Raw genomic sequence first — 16,028 nt, forward strand, 5'->3', positions numbered from 1 at the left:
AAACTGGGGCTTTCATTGCCAGAGGTGTCTCTCCGATGGTTGTAATTTGTTCCCACACCCTTTGCTATGCTGGCAAAACTTGAAAGTGCGGTTCACTGTTTTCCTCCCGGTGCCTCTTCTCCTAAGTTAGCTTTCCTAGCCTTGTGCTTACCCCAGCTGTTTCCCTGGGCACATCTGATCGTCTATTGTCTTCACAATAGCTCCGAGTAATGAGAGGGGAGGGAAGATAAAGCTACTCGAAGGGTCTAATCACATCCTGGATCCTTGTAGCCGAGCGGTGTCTAAATCTGCAGCCTGCTTCCCTGCAGAAGGGAATGCAGTGATGGGGGAAGGCAGGAAAGCAGAAGCAGCGGCTGAGAGTAGATTGTAAGTATTTTCCTTGTACTGCCTGAAGAGCAGAGGGGCTCTGGGGATTATGGGCCAACCGTGTACTTGGTCCCTGGCTACTGAATATCGCATCCTTATCCTTCCTCCCAGCAGCCGCCCTCTCTGAGAGGATCGACACCCTCCTCTTTCACCCACGTATGCTTCTCCTCACTTCCTGTAGTCTGGTTCATCCCCAGGCAAGTGAAGCAAGCCCTGGCGGTAGGCTAAGATCTGTGTGTGATGAGGTGATGCACTAACCCTGCCACCCCACCAGAAATATCCTGAGGGAGATTTCCTGTGCTGAGCAATAGATCAGACCAGGAGCAGCAGCTTCTCATGATGGTCTCTGCATCACCCGCTGCTTGGTCCCTGCAAACCCACGGTACCTGGATGCTGTCAGTGCTGGAGCATCCCTACGGGCAGGCAGCTGTTCTGGCACGCAGCTGCCTCCAGGCTCTGGGCTTGGTGCTGCAGGAATCAGAAGGTGTTGGAAGAAGCAGCTAAATTTCAGGGCTGGCTGATGACAAGGAAGCAGTGTGCTTTTGTGTAACTCTAGGTGTGATGTGCTTATTTTCAGAAACTGCACTGTTCCCCGAGCAAGATGGCAACAGATCAAGCCTGAGCTTCACAGTCATTTCAAGCAGGCATGTATGGGTACCACATGCAAAAGAACAACCAGACTGAGTCAGAACAAAGCCGACTATCCTATCACTCATTGCTTCGCTAGATGCTAGCAACAGCAGCTACGTTTTAGCAGCCAGTGCACTGCTGTAGGCTGTCCTGCAGCACTGCTGCAAGGAATCCAGGCCGTCCCGTACCAAAGACAACGGGGTAGATTTTCTTTACACCCAGAAAGTTGGCAGGGCACCAGAGTCAGCACAGGATGTGTGCCCAGCAAGACTGTGGGTTCCTATCGTATGCCCTACATCTTTTACAGCGTAGCACAGAAGCGGAGCCCGCAGTTGTTCCATGTCTGAGACCACCTCACGTGAGTTTTCCTGAGTCTGGAGAACAACGGATCACTGAGAATATTTTGGAGTGCTAAGTGCAGAGCCAGAGCTTGAGCATTCTGCCCTCTTTTGAGAGTTCCCCTTTGAAAAACCCCAACAAAACCCCAAAGCCACAGCAGCAGTACGCAGTTGCTGTGGTAAGCAGAAGAAAGCTCTCCTGCTGGCTGCCCTCTCCTGCCTCCCAGCTCTCGCCCGCTGAATGCAGGAGCATGTGAGGCCACACAGTGACCTGAATGAGGGAATTAGTCTGGATTAAAATTAACCAAGGGAAAAAAAAAAAAAAAAAAAAAAAAAAAAGGGTGCGTGTGTGGGATTAGTTCTCGTGAGGCCAAAGAGGGAGATGACCTCAGGGTGAGAGCTGGTGGCAGGAGGCGGACAGGCTGGGACTGATCTGTCTGCCAGGAGGTGGCTCAGTGTGCGATCGCCAAACCGTGGTGCCCCTGCCAGGGCCGGGCTGCAGGTTTTCCGTTCCCCAGCCTCGTGCAGGCCTGTCTATTGAATGGGCTTCTGCAGCTCAGCAAGTGCAGAGAAATGTCTCTGCATGAGCCAGTTGCTGCTGGGCGCTTAACGCTCCGAAGCACGAGCTTAATGCTCAGAAGCTTTCTGCTTCTGCCCCAGCTGTGGTTCCTGTGGCCTGGAAACGGTCCACCTGGGCCTCGCCTTTCCCTCTGGGCGCTGCTGGCAATGCACAGCCTATGGTTTGGTTCCCTGTCTGACTGGAAGAGTGGGTTAGGTTTGGCCTCTTCAGGATATCTCTAGCTGAGGTGATGGCATCAAGGACCAAACGAGGTCAGGCTGGAGGGGCTGTGAGTAGCCTGATGTATCTGTAGGTGTCCCTGTTCATTGTGAGGGAGTTGAACCAGACGGCCTTTGGGGGTCCCTACCACTCAAACCATTCAATGATTCTAGGAAATAACACAGGATAGGGCAAAAATACTGCCTGGTATTTACCTCATCTCCTTTCCTTAGGCATTTCAGACATCCAGAGGACATCCAGAGGACACATTCAGTGCCACATAGGTGCCTTGTAATTGGCCCACACTGTCCTGGTGGTCTCTTACCATGCTGAGCACACTGCTATCCCTTAAATAATGCTAAAAATAAGTAGTGATTATTATTAATTCCTGGGTTTGTTGCTTCACCGGCTCAGGTAGATAACAGTGGTTATTGGTGAGTCTGAAGTCCTGCTGAGAGCATTCCGTGTGGAATTCAGTACGAAATGAATTTCCTTTGAAGGAAAAGAAGGATAATCAATGGCTCACATCAATGGCTGGGGATGGGAGCATCCCACCTACAAAACGATCGAGCCCTTCAAGAAGCTTCAAACACTGTTAAAATCAGAAGTGAGGGGAACTAACCCTTCCTCTGCCCCCTCCACTCCAGAGTCAGAGGAGGAATCGAACGCTGCAGCTCCTGATGTCAGAATTACCTCTGGAGGGAAAACAACCGCCTCGGGACCCAGGTGGGATTTCAGGACAACCAAGGAAATGCAGAGTGCGGCGGTGGCAAATCTTCACATGAATAAGTGAACGAGTGCATAGTCTTGTTAGAGTGCCCAGAAGATGCTCTCAAAGAAGTTTCCGAACCCCAGAAAGTCCTCGTTGCTCCCACCTTACATGTTTTGCTCTGCCCTCCGCTGCTCGCAGACAGCAGCAGAAGCCCCCCCCCCGTCCTTTGATTTACAATTAAATTAAGAATTACGTTGGTAAAAAGCAGCGCTTTTCCCCGCCTGCTTCGTTTTGTGCCTCCAGGCTGTGCAGACCCCTATGGCTCGCTGTGCAAGAGGCAGCGTCACACGGCTCGCGAGGAGCTGCAGGAACTGAAACCCGTTCTATGATTTATGGCACTAATAAGGCTCAACTGCCATTTCTTGTGGTTTCCTCCCAAGTTGCCTTTGATAATTTCTACTTGCACCGTGTTTATTGTTGCTGCTGCTAGGGTTCAGTTGGCAGGTAACTGTTGCACTGTTTCGCAGGGTCGGCTCTTTTTGGCTCTCTCAGTTGCGTGCTTGTTATTAATAAACATTTCTGTCTGGGGAGCGCCAGGAGGGGCAGGGAGGCACCGGCTCCTGCTTCACCCCATCCTGCCCGGTGCTGCCGGAGCAATGAACTTCCAGACCTGGCACTGGGAGCCCTCACACTGGGCAGAGCAAGTCCCAGTGGCGGGGCTGGTGCTTTCTGGTGGCGGAACACGGTGCCAAGAGGTTGCAATGGCAGACAATCGAGATCGTACTGCGGCTGGGGAGAAAGGAGCGTGTGAGGGGATTGGAAGTGGAGAGACTTCACAGGGAGCAGCCAGAGTAAATGTACTCTGCGTCCCGTGCAGCCTGCCGGCTGGGTGAGACATTCCGTCTGTTCCCTCCAGTTTCTGTTTTTCTCCTGAGCTCACTTTTGGACGGCTCTCGGCCTCCTTTCATAAACTTGGCTGGAGGAGAGTCTGTGAAAACAATGAAACGTTAGCGCCCAAGGAGAGTCCTTGTTGCCATTCGCAGCTCTGCTTTGATGATTTGCCTGGCAGCAGGTGTGTGGAAGATTACGGGCGACACCACAGAGGTGCTGCTGAAGATAGGCTGTGCCATCTTCTTTCCTCCTGCATGGGATCAGCAGCCCCTGGCTGGCTGCAGCTGTACGGATCACAGCACAGCTGGGTCTTGGTTTCACCCAAGCTCCATCCCAGGCTGCACACTGCGAGAGGGCACTGGCGGAGGTGGGATCACAGCAGCCTGACAGATCACACTGGTTGAAGTTCCCGTGCTGGGGAAGAAAAACAGCTGCTTGCTCTTCCCTGCCTGGATCCACGGGTCTGTAAGGGCTGGGCAATGGCCCTAGAGGGTCACTGGTGGGCTTGCAAGTAGAGGCAGCGGGCACAGAGATGAGCGCCCAGCTCCCTGCTGTTTCACACCTGCCCAGACCTTCATAGTAGGTGAAGCAACAAGTGGCAACTAACAGTTGGCCTGTCATCTGCACCTGGGCCACAACTCCTTTCTTTGCTAGCCTCTCCCATCACCAGGACTGCTTCTGTTGCCAACTACGCAGCAAACAGAGGGCCGCTGCATTTTGCCTGAAGGGCATCGGAGAGCCCTCAGTGTCAGCTTTCTCTGGGCGAGGTGTTTCCGTCAAGGCTTGGCCTCCCTAATGGCAGAGCACCTGGGAATTGGCACTGCCTCATGCCAAAGAGAAGATAAAACCTCAAAGGAAAAGAAAATTAAAGGCGTTCAAATATGAAAACAGCAACAGAAGTTTCACAATGGAGCTTTCCTTATCAGAGTGAACTGCATAAATCTGCTTTCTGGAGCCTATAATATTTCATGGGTTTGAAACGCTGGTGGGAACCCAGCTTCTTTCTCTTTCCATGGCCTGATTTCTCAAGGCAGGATGGTAACTTCTATTGGAGCTTTCCTACAGAGGCATGCATGGCCCTTGGCCAGTGGTGAGCCCCAGATCCTCTGCCACAGAACCTCACTGCTCCCCAGTGCTACCTCCAGGGGCAGGTCTGGCTGTGGCCATCACTTTGCATTGAGCAATGGCTGGAAAGAGGGCTTAGCCAAATCAATGACTCCAGGACCAAGGGCTTCCAATACCGAGGCAGTTAGATCCATCTGCTGCTTTTTGGAAAGCAGTAAATTATTGCTTCATCCCCTGCTGCACACAGACACACACAAACACCCACAGACTTCACAGTCTGAAGATCTGCTGTCTTTCTTGCTAGAAGGGCAATTTCTACTCTCATTTTCTATGCTCATTTGCCAGTAAAACCACCTCTTCTCTTACGTGAGGTTTTGAAATAATTCTTACAGGCATATAAGAGAACCTGTACTTAAAATACCTCAAATCTTTATGGAACTGTACAGGGGGTTTGTTCTGCTATTCCTCTGAAGACAAAGTGGGGCAACCAAGGCCATGCAGGAGGTCAGCAACAGCATCAATGCTTGTGGCCCTCTGACTTGTCTTCCAGACCGCTAAGGAGGCTCCAAGCTGCACTGGTGTTGTGAGAACCAGAAGAAAAAAAAAAGGATAAAGCTCTTTAAACCAAATAAATTATTTTGTGGTAAGACTTTATACGATTCTGATTCCTTCTGAAATTAACAAATGTTCCTTATTTTTTTTTTTTTAAGTTCTTTCTCTCTCCTCCTTATAGACCTTTCCCGCTTTGTTGCTGAAGAAGCAGGAATAAGAAAGGGGAGGGTAAAGAAGACGTCAGGAAATCCAAGTGGAAATGAAAATAAGAAATGGGTAGGATTCAGCTCCCTAACCGTAGGCAAGAAGAGATATATGAGATACTTCAGGTCTCCCTTCAGCGGCAGCTTTACAAAGGCACGGTATCTGTTAGGTCCTCCGTCATGTCCGCAGCTGCGTGCAGACGCTGTGAATGCTCCAGCACATCTAGCAGGCTGCAGGCACCCTGGCTTGAGCAGCAAAACCAGCTGGGAATAAAACAGACATTTTCTAACAGATGCATGGAGTTTTAAGGGTTCAGAAAACCACCGACATATTTGGAAGGACTGAAAAATAACATTCTCCCTTGCGCAAGTGTGTGAAAATCTCCTTACAATCAGTGTCAAGGCAATAACACATGGTGTGCCAGCCCGATTGTATTTGCTGCCATCTTCCTTATATGTGCCATCGGCTGGCAGGCAAGTGCAGAATAGGGGTTTCCAAAAGCTGTTCTTTTTAATGTGAAATTCCCTCTTGGTGTGTTGAACTCATTTGTGCCTTCAGCTTGTAAGGTGTTAAATACAGGATCCTGGCCTTTCTGTGGCTTGTCCTCTCTCTTCTATCATACACATGCACATGCATATATGAAGTTTATAACTCATCCTAGAGTTGTGTGAAAAGCATACTTGGTGATGCTCATGACAAGATATTCACTATTTGCCTGAAAATCTCATAAATAAGCATTTACCATCAGCCCAATCTAATCTAATCATAATCAATACCGATACTGTGAGATCTTGTAAAACATGACCTGCATGGCAAGTTCTGCCACTTGCTAATTACGCCCTTGGAGGCAGCAGTCAATAGCTCCCAAGGGTTAGATGGTTCCTACTTAGTCAGGTGTTTTCAGAGACTACCACTGACATTCACTAAGGACTTGAACAACCACACAAAAACTTCATACTATGGCGTACAAAATAAAAGGTGTTTGAAAGATAGCAGGTGTTTGGAGGGTTGTTTTAAGACGATAGGGAAACTGGCCATAGAGCCCTGCAGAGCAGGCCTATAGGGAACTGACAATGTTTTTGGAAGAAAAAAAGAAGAAGAAAAGAGTGTTTTGTCCTACCCGAAACCAGCACAGCAGCCTGAACGAGCATATAAGTCACCCTAAGTACTACCTGCAGATCAATTTTCCAAACCTTTGGCTTGGGTACTTCATTGTAGTTACTCAGAAGTTCTTCTACCACCTGGCAGATGAGATCCTGTCCAAATGCGTAAATCTGATGGCGTTCAAAGCAGGTAATCTTGTTCTTTCCTCTGCATTTACTATGAACACTTTTGTGGCAAGAGTAATTCATGAAATACAAACATTTGAAAGGAAAAAGGATAGCAGCAAACATGCTTACTGCCTTTTCCTCTCCGGGAGACCCACAAACATGGAAACTTGTATTTGATTTTGTTTCAAGTTGATTGACATAAGCGAATGAGTCCTGTGGGGGAAAAAAAATAACCAAACCAAACACAAGAAAACGTACTTTTGTGCCAGTTTGACCATCCGAGTTGATTAGTTCAGAAGAGCAAAAGAGTAAGTTGAACGGCTTGTCTATGCCATGCAGCCATCCCAATATTCAGGGTTCAACGCTGCCCACTGACAGTAAGTGATCTGATTGTTTTTCTATGCTGTTCGAAGGAAAGGGCCTTGTGAACAAAGACCAGGACTGTTGGTGCCTTGCACTGTGATTCTCAGTGACCTGCTGGAGTTCCTGGGAGGCCCAAGCAGCGAGCACATGCCATAACCTGCTGGAGGGGCAGGTCCTGGCTCCACACTTCACACGTGAGATAAAATGTAAGCTCATACCAACCTCTGAGCACAAGCAAACGGATGCAGCGCATCAGCCAGGTGGGTACTCCTATACTAATTACTGTGTTTGCGTATCAGCTTATGTTCTTTGTGTCACACTATAAGAACTTAGGAAATGTGTGCCACTGTGGTTGGAGGTGGTTGTCTCTCAGCGAAGATGTGAGAACCCTATGGGCATGTATGGCAAATGCAAAATGAAATGGGTTAGTTCCTTTCACGTCTGAAAGTCATCTTGCTTTGCAGTTCAAGAGACTGAGAGCTTACATGCGGCCAGTGACTCTGTCCCAGCTAAAATATACTTCTCTGCTGAGAAGTGGTAACATTTCCAGCCATTCTAATGTGGTTATAAGGATAAGTCTGGTCATGCCCTCATATGTCTCTCTTTGCTTTATCTGGTTAAGGCAGTGCCCCTTTCAGAATGAAGGCAAGCAATGTGACATTTCAGGTACTACAGCAATCTTAATTGCAAGTCATTCTAGTAGCGGAGGTGACTAATGTAATAAATACGCACACATGCATCGATACAGACAGCACTCATTGCAAAAATGACTGCCAGTCATTTCTCTAACCAGAATGTACTATGATGTGTACTCTGCTGTTGAAGTTTTAGTGGTGCTTCTGAATGCCATACAGCTGGGCCCCACTCTTAAAAATAGCAGCGAGATATGAATAAGTGCTGTTTGGTTCAGCAGGAAAGAAGAAAACATCACCTCAGTAGGAACAGATGAGTCTGGTTAGGTTTTATGTCTCTTGCTGAAAAACTGCAAAGGAATAGCTGTATTTCACAGTGAAAATTGCATTTAATTGAAAGCAAAACATTCAAGCACCCAAAAGAGAAGTGAGAAGAAGGGATCCCACTCACAGGGGGATAGTGGAGCTGAGAGGCTGTCCCTCTAGTCTGGTGGCCAACGGGGCACAGTCCTGTGAGGTTCTGGGGAAGGAGTGGGCTCAATGAGTGAAAGATGCTAACACGACCCAGACACTCTGCAACATTAAACACTTAAAAAGGTTTGGGGTTTTGAATACAGAGACCTCAGCCTACTTGGTTACCATGGCAAACAATCACCAATAGAAGTCTTTTAATCTTTAATTAAAGATACACAAAAAAGGAGAAAAAACAGTTTAAGCACTTGAAAAATAAGACTTTATGCTTTAAAAGTGTCCATTATCCCTCTTCCCTTAGCTGTCAACAGTTTTTGTAGCAGTGCTTCCCTCCCTTTATTTAAGGTCATAGCAGCACTCACTGTTTTTTGGGAGACACTCATTGAGATAGACTGGATCTGCTGTTAGTACTCATTTTGGGATTCTGCTTTGCTCATTTGAAGACACAGGCATGCAGGAGGGGAGAGGAAAGGAGAGCAAAGACAAAAATTATTACTTCCTCTTCAGGTGTTGACTTTTACTTGCAGCCTCACTGCTAGAAAAAGACAAGCACAACACATGGACTTATCAGCCCCTCTCTGATCAAGGGGATTTATATCAGCGTCTGTCTCATTTAGACATTGCTTTTGGTTGTCTCCTTGATTGCAGTTCACAGCTGTGTTGTACAACCCGTACCCTCCTATCTAGGATAGTTTGATTAAAAGGAAGGTAAAAGAAAGAAAAGGCAGAGAAGCATGTGAAAAGACTGCAAAGCTACTGAGAGAAGGGTGGCTTCAGGACCCCAAGTCTTCCCTTCCAAGTGGGTTTCCAGGACTGCACTGAAATTGGTGGACATAGCGATGACTCCCATGTATCTCCTCACCAGAAACTCACCAGAAGGTCTGACCAGATCAAGTAAGTGTAGAATCATAGAATCACAAAGGTTGAAAAACACCCACAGGATCATCCAGTCCAACCATTCACCTGTCACCAGTGGTTCTCACTAAACCATGTCCTTCAACACAACGTCCAAATGTTCCTTGAAATACCAACAGTGTCACAGCAGAGACTTAGATCTCGAAGTTGACAACGACAGCTGTCAGCATTTCTCCTTTCTGTCCACCTATTCTAGGATCAGTATCAAAATGGATGTACCCCAGAGGATGATGTACATGCCACCAGTCACCAGTTGGCTTTAGCTCCTGGCACATGAGTTTTGGTCCATTGATTTTGGCATTTATCTTGTACATCAGGCCTGATGTCAGCACAGTCCTTGGTTAATATTAGGAAGACTTTCTGATTGAACTAATTTGGTCTTCCCATCTTTAACTTGTGCTGACTTCTCCAAGTAATTTTCTCCAGCAGACTGAGCTGCACTTTCTCACCTCTGTGAACTTTAGCACATGCGTTTGCCTGATGTGCTCGCGTAGGATGTTCAATGCCCTCTTCTGCTTCCCTGTCTACCCTTCTTCTTTTCCAGGAGAATACCACAGTCACAAGAGCAGGGGTACCCTGGGAGAGGCTCTGCCAATGGCACTTTCATATTCCTTAGTAGCGCAGTACTCATTAGCACAGACTGGGGAAGCCAGGTGAATTGTGTCCATGAGTGTCTCTACTGGGGTCTGGAAAGACCTTCCGCACAGATCAGGACACATAAGTGGTGAGGAGTAAGAACAACCCACCTTAGTATGCAGCACAGCACAACCTTATGGCATTCTCTTGGGAGATAAGTGATGCTGGTTCTAGTTCCCCCAGGCAGAGGAGGAAATTAAACCCAGGACTCCCACATCCTTTATGAGCGAATAAAAAGTGGCTGTCTTCCTCTCAGCTTTGTGAATATAATCGTGATATTTTCTTCCGGGGAATCAATTTGGTAAGTCCACGCTGAATTCAACAATCATTTTGGGACAATGGAAAAAAAAGCAAACATTTTTCAATGAGAAGGATGCTGGCTAAAAAAACATTCTATTGACTGTAGTGGCAGTACAACAACCAGACAGACCCCATCACTCTGCCACTTTATATCCAGCAGCTGTAGGACAGGAAACTCTCATACTTGCAGACAGCGGAGGAACTTACCTGGCAATGTGAAATCTTGCTAGGAAAAAAGGGTTGTGCGGGAGTAATGAAATCCTCTGGGAATGGCAGATGAAACCTGAACACCGGTGGGACTGCCTTGAGTTCTGACACAATTACCACAGTGCATAAGAAAAACCTGCAAAGAACAGGCTCACTCCGAGGGCTGAGATGTGACCAGTGTCCCAGTTATTATTAGCTACTAAAGGTCTGAAAAGGTTCAAACTCCATCTTTGTAGGAATTCAAACAGAGGGATGCATGAGGCCTTGCTGACGGCTTCCAGACTGAAAAAGAAAGCGGAGGGAAAAGGGGCATTTCTCTGACCTTCCTCGGTGATTGCTCAGAACTGTGTCTACTGATGGCCGTGTCCAACACCGACAAGAAGAGGCAAGAGAAGTCAAAATCTGAGGAGTGAGATGTTCTGCTAGCACAGAAAAGCCACCTGGAGAAACAAAAACAAATGTCACACAGCTGCGAGTGGGAGAAATGCTATTGTTTTCCTGGTAGCCCGTCCTTCCAGTCTTCTGAGAGAAGCGGGTGAGTGTGTGTTTGTGTGTGTGAGTATGCTGGGAATAAGTAATCAAGGAAACATTCAAGGAGCGGGCAGCGTCCTGAGCCTCGTGGTGAGCAAGTGCGTAGCAAACAGTGTCAGCTGCTGGTTGCTGCTCCACCCTGCATTTCCCCTCTTCTGCAGGAATGCACTCGCAGACGTGCTCCTCCTTGCTGCGCAGCATTCAGGGCTGCGGATGACAAACTGGTGACCTCAGCAAGAGGCAAAACCGGAGCTGCAGGTGCGTGCTCGCTGCCTGCTCTGCAGAGGCAGGATGAAGCAGTGAAGATGCTGCTCAAATTTAGAGCGTCAGATCATGCAGCTGGCCGGTTTCCTGTGTGTTTAGACAGGAACAGAGGAGCCACATGCCCTCTTCAGGCAAACTGAAAGGGCACAGGGTACAGCTAGGCACGAACCCATCCTCAGTAAAGTTACTTTAGTAGCTGTGGCCATATATTGCTGTCAATGTTTTGATTCCCACCCCTCTCTAGAGAGGAGCTGAGGACTTTTTTTCCAGGGTAGCGATGTGGAATTGGAATAACGGCTGTCTGGAGACATGTAGAGCCTTGACTGGTTGATGGATGCCATCAGTGGGGTCACTGAAGTGTGTGTGATCAACAGGAAGCAAGGATGCAGATACCAGCCTGTGCAGATGGGACAGCATGGGAGAGCAGAGGGGAAATAAGCCTGCTTAACATCTAGTGTGACCATGTAAGCTCAGGCTCCTCTGATCTGCTACCCAGGGCTGGTTCTCAATGCCATGCTGCTTCCCAGCTCTTTTATTTAGGGAAGGGAGGTATGGCACCAGGTGAGATGCAGGGTGAATTAGACTGCAGATGGCCAGGCCATGTGCAAGAGCACGTATCTGCCTATGGGGAAGCAAGGTGGCCCTTAGCAAAGGGTAGTGGATCCACACCTCCCTCCAGCCGACACGAGCTCGTGCACACACCTATACACATATGCATGCTTACACGCAGTCTGGTGTAGTGAACAGCGACAGAATAAAAAGGCTTGCCTGGCCCCAGTGGCCATGAAATGGAATTGCTACTGTACCGGTTAACATGGGCAGCGGCACAGCTTTTCTTTATGGTGTCTGTTCTTAGTGCTGTGCACTGTGTGCAGTCAATGTTTGGGCAGAGAAGAAGCAGAGTCATCAAAATTGCCTGTTGGATCAACCTGACATCAGATTTGTGCAGGCAGAGCAGTGTCGATACCTGGTGAGCTCAGAGCTCCTTACCTTCTCTGTGGATGGTGCTGTCACTGACTGGTTTTCCTGCTGCCAGGCTGGGACACGGGACCAAAAATAACATCTTGTGCCATCAGGCCAAACATCAACACCTTAAACCCCTTTGAGTCCAGATGAAGGGCAGCAAGAGTGTTGATGTCCTCAGACAGCAAACTACTGCACCGTGAGAGGAAATGCACAGAGACTACGGATACAGCCCCGGAGCCTGCAGCATAATCCCTTTGATCAGCAAGACTGGGGTTACTGTAGGGTCAGGGTTGACACAAAACCAACCAATCAAGCAAGACCACCTACGTATTCAAATTAACCTTTTTCTTGGCGGCAATACAATTTTCTTTAAGGACTATTTTCTGGGTTTTTTTTTTGCATGGAGTTCTTTGCCCCACTGTTTGCCTCTGTGCATCATTGCTGTGATAGATACGGTCGTTGTGATTCAGGTACTTAGACGGGTAATGCTGCAGATGGGCAGTGAGGGAAGTTGGCACAGGTTTTGTTTTAAAATCATCTTTTGAACCAAAGGAACTTTCTGATAATCACTGTGTAACTTTCTGATAATCTCTGTGTACTTTCATTAAAAAAAAGAAAAAAAAAAAGGAATCAAAGCAACCAAACCCCACACGTCTTTAAATCTTACATGTCATTTAAAAAATGCACAAATATTCTTTCATTTCTTTTTTTGCAGAGGGGTAGCAGAATCAATTTGCCATGGTTATGCCTCCTGCCAATTGTTTAGAATTTCCAGGATTTAATCTTTCATCCATGTGTGTATCCACTATTTACCTTTGAATGAGATAATGCATAATGCATTGGGCTTTATGGAAACAAACCATGAAAACCCACTTTTTTTGAAGAAGAGAAAATTGTGCTCTCCCTCGATGGCCTAGAAAAATTAGTGCCGATGTTACGACAGTGAAGGCACAGGAATGGACAGGTTAACTTCATGTGAGCTCAGAAGATGCCAAATGTGAGGGCATGCACATACAACGCAGTGCTCCTGGATCCTCCCTCTACTTGAGGATTAATGCTGGCAAAGTAGCATCAGTGCTGTAACACGAGCACACGTGGGATGTTCACTGTCTTCTACCCCTGGATGGGGCTTGATCTTTGCTAGCACTTAGCAGTCTCAGGGAGGCTTAGAAATTGCACAGCAATACAGTCAATGCGTAGAAGGAAAGTGCAGAAGGCTGTAAATACTTAGCACCTGCTATCAGTTATATAGGGCCAAGGGCCCTGTGGGTAATGGGAGATCATAAAATGGAGGATCTTTTTGAACGATGAGTAGCACCTGATCACTCGATGGGTGTTCTCCCGATGTGATTGTCCATGGTTTGAATGCTGCTTTGTGCTGTACCTAGAGCTGAGAATGAAGTAACTGAAATGTATGCTGCATTTTTTTTTCTTTGTGAAGAAGAGGTAGCGGTAGCTTTGATGTAAATCAGGCACGATGCTATCTCATGCTCGAGGTGCTGGGTCTGTTTGCAACCGTTAGTAGAGAGAAAGCAATGCTTTGACATGCCTCTCCTCTCTCTCTGCTTCACACGCATAGACATACATCTAGGGAGCCTCAAAGAGTCAGAATCAGCAGAGGTCTTTTAAGAGGTTTTCCTGTCTAAGGAGAGGTGGGTGTGAGCAGCAGATGGCCTTTTATGGGGAATTTTGTCTCAGCTTTCTTCTCATGCTTAGACTTGGCTTTTTTTTTTTTTTTTTTTTTTTTCCTGCTGTCAGGTGTTTCTTCCCAAAAGCTCTCGCTGGTCAGAGCTGGCGTTAGGCTCCTCCTGAAGCACGTCCACTGTGGAACTGCTCACTTCTGGCCTATCTGACGGTATCTGGCTAACTGTGACAGAGGCATAAATGAAAAGCAAAGAGGTCAAGGGCATGGAATTCAGTGCGCAGATTGGATCGAACTCCAACACGCTACACTGCACCAGGAGATGGAAAAATTGGCCATGGATTGCTAAACTAGCTCTCCTCCTCTTAGTCTGTGGTTAATCCAAAGGTCCTTCCTTTATAGAGGTGCCAGAGTGGCAGAGATAGCACAAAGGAGCTTAAAAATTTGCTTTTAAAAACATCGGTCCCTCATTGCCCTGTTTGGAAAAGAAAGCTGTAACGTGAGGAGCACTGCACACCTAAGGAGGGATCCCTTAGTGTTGTCCCTATGGGATAAAAGACTGTTGTGCTACATTTGGCTGGAAGGGCTATTTATTTTTGAAAACTGTAAATCTACGTGTCTTCTCCTCCAGGTACAAAGGAGGGGGAATTGTTACAGTTACTGTGGTAACACAACTGGAGAACCAGCCTAAGAGTGAAGAGACTCAGGACAACAGAATGAATCGATCGCGTTGTACCATGAAGCAGATGGTCCTGATGAAGGTCTATCTTCCACTGAGAAATCATTCGGCAGTACATGAACGCACTGTTTGACGCCGCCTCATCATTCAAAATCAATAATTTGTCTTTCAAAACAGCTTTTTATGTAAGGAAAGGCCAGATGTGAGCTTATCCAAGACAGGAAAGTCATCCTGAACTTCTCCCCCTAGCAGGTAGCTGGTTCTCTTCTAATCTGCCTGACTGGAGAAGAGATGGGAACACTAAGTTGGATCTGAGCTGCACGCAGAGGGACTCCTGTATCTGCACGCAGCCCTTCTGATTCCACAGGGATATACACAGGCCCCACAAGCTTGGCTTGACTTGGGCTTGAGAAAGCTGAGTGTATGAGCCTCAAATAAAGGAGAGTAATTTCTACAGGGAGAGCAATGAGTGAGAGACTGCTAAAGGGAAATACGGATCTCTGATTCTGGCAGGAGATGAGAGTAACCTCCCAGAAAGGTCTCCCTGCAGAAGGCAGTTTTTAAAATGACCTTGAAGAAATACACAGCAATTTAATTTGTCACTGATGAGGGTTTTTGCAGAGCCTCTTGCGATTTTATGCATGTTGGCTGGACAACCCTGCCCTGACAAATGCCCTAGACTGTGCCAGAGATGCAGAGAGCTTCTGACTCGTCCATTGGACTTGAGAAGGCTTTAAAAAAGGATATGCCTCTTGAAAGACAGGATAAATTGTGGCCCACAGAGAGGAAGACTGGCAAGGCATCCCTGTTATGCTCGTAAACTGGCAGCTGTAGGCCCTGATAGAACAGGGATTGGTGAATGAGTGGAAGAATGATTCTGATGAGTGGAAGAAAATTTCCTGGAGAAATCTTCATAATGCTGGGCAGAGGATTAGCAGCTGGAGTGCTTTCATGCCCAACACAGGTCTAGAGAAGGTCTTCAAAGGACCAAGTTCAGCTAATTCTGGACATCCATCATTTTCCCTTAATCACCTTGTCAAGGTGACGAAGTAGCTTTGCCCAGCCCTTCTTCTGCCAGGTGCACTGCTAAACATCACATTTGAGAACACTCTGTTTAATGCCAAGTGTTTTTTTTTTCCCTTCTATGCATGAAAATAAACGAATCGGCCCTCTAAGAGAGCGCTTGGGAGTATCTGCTTCTCCACGCTACACGCTACTTTCTGAAACAGAGGAAAGGTGGGATACAGCGGTGTTCAGAGCTCACAGACACTCACAAACCAAAGGGACCAGCTTAGACACAGACTTAGCTAGAAGAGTACTTACTACTCTCTTCTTTTCCCCTTTCTACATGCACTGGCTATGTTGCTGGTAGCCAACATCTGCCCTACAAATGGACAACAGTGTCTCAGTGCAGCTTTCCTATGTACTATTTACTTACTCATTCTTCCCTTGCTGCTAGGGAGTGGGAACACATATCCCAGGGGTCGGAGACTGAGGCAAGTAGGAAATAAGACTGTCCCTGTAGTCTTGAAAAGAGAATGTTAGGGTAGAACCCCTCTGTCCTACTGTCGCCTTGCACTAGGCAACAACTGTGATGTCTGGTTTCAGTCAAGAA

At 47.3% G+C, this 16,028-nt stretch overlaps 3 long non-coding RNA genes across 8 annotated transcripts in view; 2 read left to right on the plus strand and 1 right to left on the minus strand.

The window, feature by feature from the left end:
• The first annotated feature begins 1,185 nt into the window (after nucleotides 1-1,185).
• LOC121109444 lies at nucleotides 1,186-6,528 on the plus strand. The gene is made up of 2 exons (XR_005847257.1): nucleotides 1,186-3,713; nucleotides 5,514-6,528. It is a non-coding gene; the product is annotated as an uncharacterized LOC121109444 (long non-coding RNA).
• Nucleotides 6,529-8,116: 1,588 nt separating this feature from the next.
• On the minus strand, nucleotides 8,117-12,290 carry LOC121106512. Of its 3 annotated transcripts, XR_006933446.1 has the most exons (3): nucleotides 12,117-12,290; nucleotides 10,332-10,771; nucleotides 8,117-10,136 (listed from the first exon to the last, which is right to left on the minus strand). It is a non-coding gene; the product is annotated as an uncharacterized LOC121106512 (long non-coding RNA). The 3 variants fall into 3 exon arrangements; XR_005847227.2 differs by lacking the exon at nucleotides 12,117-12,290 and having other exon boundaries at nucleotides 8,117-9,874; nucleotides 10,332-11,155; XR_005847237.2 differs by lacking the exon at nucleotides 12,117-12,290 and having other exon boundaries at nucleotides 10,332-11,155.
• The window catches only part of LOC107057076, a 29,145-nt gene continuing 22,844 nt past the window's right edge, over nucleotides 9,728-16,028 (plus strand). For 3 of the 4 annotated variants that reach the window (XR_005847247.2, XR_005847241.2, XR_001471291.4), the window contains exon 1: nucleotides 10,611-10,866. This is a non-coding gene — a long non-coding RNA (uncharacterized LOC107057076). Of the gene's footprint in view, nucleotides 10,126-10,567; nucleotides 10,867-16,028 lie in introns of those variants that run through there. The other variant, XR_006933447.1, reaches the window with a different exon arrangement.

This window comes from Gallus gallus, chromosome 1, assembly GCF_016699485.2.
Source record: "Gallus gallus isolate bGalGal1 chromosome 1, bGalGal1.mat.broiler.GRCg7b, whole genome shotgun sequence".
Taxonomy (NCBI): Eukaryota; Metazoa; Chordata; class Aves; order Galliformes; family Phasianidae; genus Gallus; species Gallus gallus.